This window comes from Pteropus alecto, unplaced genomic scaffold (genome assembly GCF_000325575.1).
Source record: "Pteropus alecto unplaced genomic scaffold, ASM32557v1 scaffold14, whole genome shotgun sequence".
Classification (NCBI taxonomy): domain Eukaryota; kingdom Metazoa; phylum Chordata; class Mammalia; order Chiroptera; family Pteropodidae; genus Pteropus; species Pteropus alecto.
In genome coordinates, this window is record NW_006436810.1 from 4,906,849 (window position 1) to 4,913,895 (window position 7,047).

Genomic DNA, 7,047 nt, shown 5'->3' on the forward strand with positions numbered 1-7,047 from the left:
GTTAAATAATTCGACTTTCCTGCCTTATCAATTAAGTACTATGCTGAAAAACATAGAGTCATTTTTGCTGTCCAAAACTTTTCAGCGTCCAGGGTCATTATTGTGAACAGTGCGTTTTCACTGCCAAGAATTAAAGGTGCAAAGCCGTGCTCCAGCCGGGAATGGGGATACCCCGCTATAGCGGCCTGCCAGTGGCCAGGACTCAGAGGAGAGTGGCCTACGTTCCCACACTGCCTAGCGCTGTCCTCCAGGGGGAAGGGAGGCTCAGGGCCCGGAAAGCAGGACTGGCTCTCCTGGAAGAGAGGCGTCAAAATGGGAAGACCCACTCTTGGAAAGTGTCTTCCCAGTTCCACCAGCGCACTTGTAAGACGGGCTGCACCAAGGCAGGGCTTCGAAAATCATGGGCTGCAGGTCTCTCCCTCTGCTGGTGAGGACCCACCGTCCTGGACAAGGGAGGTGACTGTCTAAGGGGCTCTCAGCAAGATAGTGGCAGAGCCAAGATTCGCACCCAGCTCTCCCCATTGTGGCACCACGTGCTCTACATTCCACCACGGCGGCTCATGTGTAAAAGATGAACACGTCACTCAGCCCAGACCCACAGACTCAGGGTTCTCATATATTGCCATTCATTAGGAAAGAGGAAACTTTCAAATTTCCCACACCATTTCACTTAGGTATAAGCAACAGTCCACCTAAAACTCTGCCCTTCTCACAGCGTGTGAGCCAAAATTAACTGTGGCTGTCATCCCTTGACTTTAGACTTGGAAGGGTGGGTGCCTCCATTGTCTCATTTTTGTCCCCTCATATGCTGCCCCTCACAGGTACAAGAGAAAGCTCACCTGTGGAACTCAGGGTTTTAGCAGGCAAACCGGCTTTGGTAAGTTCGATACATTCCCTGCAGACATGAAGCATCACAGAATAACAGTACTAATTGTTAGGGCTCCAGGTTTTTCCTATTGAGTCTTCACCAAATTTTAGTGGCTGCCCGGCGGGTTGCCAGCGTCCAGCTCTCCCACAGTGAGTGAGGATTGGCGAGAGGAGAGAGAATGTAGTTAGTGTTCAGATCGACAGAGCGTCAATTCCTCTGCCCTGATGCACAGACATACTTGTGTTCAGAAAGCCCACCACTCCTCTATCTGATCCCTATGCCCATTTGCCAGGCACCTTTTATACTGCATGCTTTAATCCCAACAGCTTTTGTGGCACTCACTCTTTCTTGGGGACTCTTTTGAGAATGGAAGAAGGGTTTCAATGCCTCCAAAGAAAATGGCCCCAGGTCGAAGAAGGTTAAAGAACCCCGTGTCACCCTCCTGAATTCCAGATGCATTCTGAGGATGGCATTGTTCGTGCCAGGGTGAGAGCAGAGCTATTGGTCATCCACACACCCTGGCAGTGACAGTAGAGAAGGACATTAACTTTGAACTTCACCGTCCTGGCTCGGAGTCAGAGCTGCCCTGAAGGCTTTAGTGGAGAGCAGCAGGTGTTTAAGGAGGCAAAGAGGCAAAAGCATGTTGTTAGGGAAAATTGTCCCCAAGCCCTGAATTGGCCTTTTATCACTGTCACTCTGGCTTATAAACCCCTGTAACCTGTGGCTTTCAAGAAGGGGGAGCTAAGTTCAGTGCCCGATGCCCTGCCAAGAGCTTTATAATGCATAGAATAAAAAAGACAAAATGTTTCTCCAGCCACGTTGCTTTCCCTCCTCACCCAACTCCCTTCCCTGGGGGAGAATCATAAACACAGACAGCAGAGTGACGCTCCTTTATTGTTTTGCCAAGTTCTTTCTCTGCAGATGACCTATAGAAGTGATTTAACATAGACCTGCTGGAGTTCCCACACTTTCCGTGTGCTCCTCCAGCCGAGACTGGTTGATTTCTTTGGGGTGTTATAACTATGACCTGCTCCATTAAGTAGCAAACAAAGTCCAGCTGGATATATCAAGCTCAGCTGGATTCTTCACTTTCACTCAACCTGCTTGATTAGGAGAATCGCTGTGCCCTTGTCACACGGTGCCTCGTGCAGTCTGCAAAGATTGGGCTGCCATTGATTTCGGCATAATATGGATTCACACTGCCTTTCCACAGCAGCGTGGCTTTCACACCCCACAATAACCTAGCGAGGATTGTTTTTCCTTTCCCGTCTTCTGCTGCTGCTTCGACTTACGCTGGGGTTTAGTTCTAAAACTTTGTCACTCCTAGAGGTAATATGTGGCTTATTATCCAGCACTTTACGACACATTAATTGCAGCTTGATTTAGATATTTCCCATTTGGTGACTTAGTTGCAATCGTACAAACATGTCATGCTCTAAGTCAGTAATGTGGGAGCAGAAAGAGAGCCAAACAATTGCAAGTGCCTGGCTCCTCTCGGGGGAAGGACCAGGGCAATTGTTACCGTAACATGATGCTCTTTGTTTATTGGGAAGTGGTGTTTATCTGGCTCCTTTTCTTAGAGTCGTTATTCATCCTGGACCTGTCTTCGGTAGCCTCGCCCTTCCATTTCTATGCCTATTTCCCTGTTTAAAAAAAATCACGAAACTTGAAAATTAGTGCAGCGAGATGTAGAGGTTTTATTAAACATTCCACAACACCCTACGTTTTGGGAGACGCAAATCACAGGAACAAAATATTTGGTGGCTAAATCTTACCTTTATTCATTATTTTAATTTATGGTGTACTTTTAAAAATCATTAGGAAGAATAATTCAGAGCCATGTCTTCATGTTCATTTCAGCATTGTGGATCTAGTGATTATAGTATATACGGTGAAAATTGAAAAATCCCATAAATATCAAACAATGGAGATGTAATAAGTAAGTTATGGCTCATTTATACTGTAGGATAATATTCAGTCATTAAAAAGTATGTAGACCTATATTAGATGTTTATAATATTCTTTAGTGAAAGAAAGTTACGGAGAAATTTGTAGTATAATAATTTTTTAATTAAGGAAAAGAATAAAACTTTAAATGGAGAAATACGTGCATATTTTCTGGGAATATGTAATATCACGAAAAGCATTTTCGATATCTATATTTCAATATGTTATTAGATGTTATCCCTGAGTGGAGAAACTATGACTTTTAATAGATTGAACTAGATAAAATTGCTGAGAGCCTACTTTTCTGCCCTTCAAAAACATCATTTTTTTCCATATAGTTCAATCTAATTTCTTTTATCATGTTTTTAAGTATTTTCTGTTCTGTTAATATTAATAATTTTATGCTTAAAATAATAATTTTATCCTTATAATATGCTTCGCTATTCTTACGCAGTTCTCTGAACTTATACTATGGTGGCACTTATCCTCTTGTATTGTAATGATGTGTTTGTTTTTCTTTTCTCTCTGCCCACCCCTGCAACTCACCTACCATTAAACAGGAATCTAAGTATCTTCAAATTCTGTTGCCTCAGTTCTTAGCACAGTGCCTGACTTTAGTAGACATCAATAAAATTCTGTTTAATGAATGAAAAATGTCTTACGATTGAGAAACTAAGAAGTTGCCTTGAATGCACTGGAGATGGTCAAGGCATACACGCCTGTGCGTGATGATGACACGGAGCAGGAATTCATCTGGAATTGTTTGACCGAAGTGTGGATAGAATTGTCATGATCTAGTTGTAATCACGGCCCATCTTCTTTTGAGGAAGTCAGTGACACCAACACTAGACATAAAATTTTGTTATTATTAAAGTTTCGTTGTGCAATTTTTGCATTCGAATATATGATTTAACTAGCAGTTTAATAATTTTATAACACTGCTAACAATTTTTGTTCTACATGAAGAGGTACTAAAATAGATGATCAAATCTTCACTGTCTACTAAAATCCAGATATTCTGAATAATACAGCTCATTTTTTTTTTAGAAAAATCTCTTGATATGTAGGCCATAGTGCTAACAAAATCATCAAAACAACAGATGGATGAGGCTTGCTCCTTCTTTTCTTCCCCCATCTATGTTTTGGGGAGTCTAAGTAAAAGGAAAGTAGGTAGCAGAAAGAGAGAAAGAGAGAGATAGAGACAGGGAGAACAAAAAGTCTAATCAAAACAGTGACAGTGATTGGTTCAGGAGATCAAAAGAGAAAAAAAAAGAATTTGGTTGGCTCAAGAGAATTTTGTCTGTAATATTTTACTTTTCATGTATGCATTGCATAATTTTGAAAAGGTATACACATAGGGAAAAATTTAGAAAGAGAGAGAGAGAAAAGAAAAGAAAAGAAAAGGAAAAAAAGAAAAGAAAAGAAGAAGAAAGGAGAAAGGAAGAAAGAAGACGAGAAGGAAGGAAGAAGGAAGAGAAGCAAAAAACGTAATAAGAGGTCAAGGTAATTCTATGCAATTAGACAATTAAACGCATGAGGATTTCCCTGCATTGATACACTGTGCATTGCACATTATCTACCAAGGATGGTCTACATATCTGCCTCCCTCCAGAAGTCTTTCTAGAGGAAGCAGTTGACATGCTGGATTTAGAAGACTGAAAGTGATTTAACTTATTGGAAATGGATAGCATAAATAACACTGAAATTAGCCAATTGAGAGCAATTCTAGGAAGCAAACTAGTTAAACCAGATGAGAGGTACTGAGCAGGGACCAGTGGGAAAACGAGGCAGAGTTGTAGGAGAGAACAAACAGCTGGCCCCAAAGCCCGCAGTGAAGATTGTGAGCGTGATGTCTTTTCTTAAGGAATAAAACAATGGCATCAAAGATTACTTATTGAAAGGCATTAAGAACTGACTGTACATAGGGAAAACATCAACAAATTCAGGAAAAAGTTGGCAATGTTGGCAGGGTTACAGATGTGTTGTGAGTAGTGGGGGTAAAGGCGAAAGGATTACAGAATTCCAAACAGAAAAAAAAAAAAAAGTAGATATTTAACAACAAAAACCAAATCTAAAGAAAAAAAAATATTGCTCAAAAAATACAGAAACATAGCTGAACCATTTCAAAACATAGGACACATTAAACAAGTAGTTCAGCCAATTTTCTCTTTTAAGTTTTAAGTTATTGTTTGGTGCTTCACAGGAAGACCTTGGGCATCTTGCAAAATAATGTTGGTAGAGCGATGCCATGTTTGTGTCACCTTTCCCTAAAACACACTGAAATGAGCCCTGCATAAGATGTGGTGACACATTAGTGCCGTTTCCCTTTGCCAAACGTAAACTCTCTCTCAGAGCTTCACCCAATTTCCCCAATATGAGTCATTTTGGTTGTGAGTTCTGTCTTTTTATGTTAGGTTCTAAGTGACAGGTGCAGGGTACATGGGACTTGATATAAATACTTGTGTCTTCCTACATTTTGAGTGAAGAAGTCCAGAAATAAATAGGAGGCAACATAAAAACCTGAGGTGAAAGAATAACTAGGAAATTTAATAAAGAAAAAATGACATGTTCAATTTAAGAATGAAATTGCTTTACCAGAATAAAATTCAATAAGATGTGAAACCCAGGGCTTTAGATGCTACCACAGTGCCCAGCCTTCTTAGATATGAAGAAATCTACCTGCTATTCTGAGCCGTAGTTTAAAAGAGTCCTATTTATTAAAAAGCAAAGAAAAACAAACCAAAACAAACCAGAAAAAACAACTATTTGTTATGACTTCAAATCATTCGATGTTAAAAAAGCTTTAACGAATGTTTCTTCGATGCGTTTTTCTATGTTAAACTTTATTAAGTTTACTTTTCACATCACAGATCTGAATGCTGTTTGCTGAGCAAATATTCCGACCATTCTTTTTAGAATCTCTGGTTTTTGGCAAAATCAATATTTTCTTGAAGTGAAAATATAATTTAAATTCTCCAGAGGTCAAAAGTAGTTTGAGGACAAATACCTGTTGCAATTGCAACCCATTAGTTTGATGCCAAAATCAATGGCAGCAACTTTTCCCAGGAAAGGATTCCACGCATCACGTAAGTCCTGTCTTACTTCTTTCCGTGATGAGGCACCTTCGGTCCATGTTCAGGGCCAACTGCTATGCAAGGAACAATAATATTTTACAGTAGGCCTGTATAGTTTCCTAAACCCTTCATGTCCACACTCTCATTTATTCATTAAAATAATTCTGTGGATGCCTGGAAGATAGGAAGCGTGTCCTTACTTTTTAACATCACCACAGCATAGCACAGTATGTGGTAAACATTCAATAATTAACTTGTTGACTCAATGGAATAAATATTACTAGCCTCAATTTATAGGTAAGGATGTGAAGATCTAGAAAAAAATGAGTGGGTCCAAGATCTTTTATAAGTAAAAAACAGAACCACAAATCTTCCAGATCTTCTGATCCCAAATCTTAGTCTTTTCTTACTAGAACGTGCTTCTCCAAGATATGCCACCCTAACGATGTTTTTGAGTAAAATGAGACACTAAGATTTACAACCAATTCTATAGAAATGAGGACGATGGTAAACTCTAATCAGTCTTTCTGAAGGCAATATTAATGAAAAATGTAAGAATAGTCAATCTTCACAGATTCAATCTCTGCTCGCCCAACCCACACACCATGTAATTATGCATTTGTGTTATTTAAGAGTTCAGTTGAATCGATTAATAAGATGAGATGCTTCCACAGATTTTTGAGAAACTCTTTTTATTAAAAGATTATGGCTGTGCTATCGTTGGGCTCCTGACCCATCTGTATGGATCACTCTAAGGCTTGGACCTCTAAGGTACCACTTCCTAGCTTTATTAGAGTCATGAACTCATATTGTTTATATTTCATGAAACTCCAACTCTATTGCTAAATACATTACATAGTCATTTTAAATATTGTTTCTAAACATTCTGTAGTGTTTATAAAAACTTCCCAACTTGGTTAACAAAAAGAAAAAAATATTAGACTCTAGGGCAAGGTTTCTTAATGTGTGTTGCCTTGACCATTCTATGGTCGCACCCAGACCTACCAAATCAGAGGCTCTGGGAAGATGAGTTTTAACATGTTTTAACAAGTTGTCCAGTAATACTGATGCTCATTCAAGTTTGAGAGCCACTATTCTGCAATATAGACTATAACTTTTTGGATCCTCCGTTTAAAAACACTTTTAAATAAAATAATA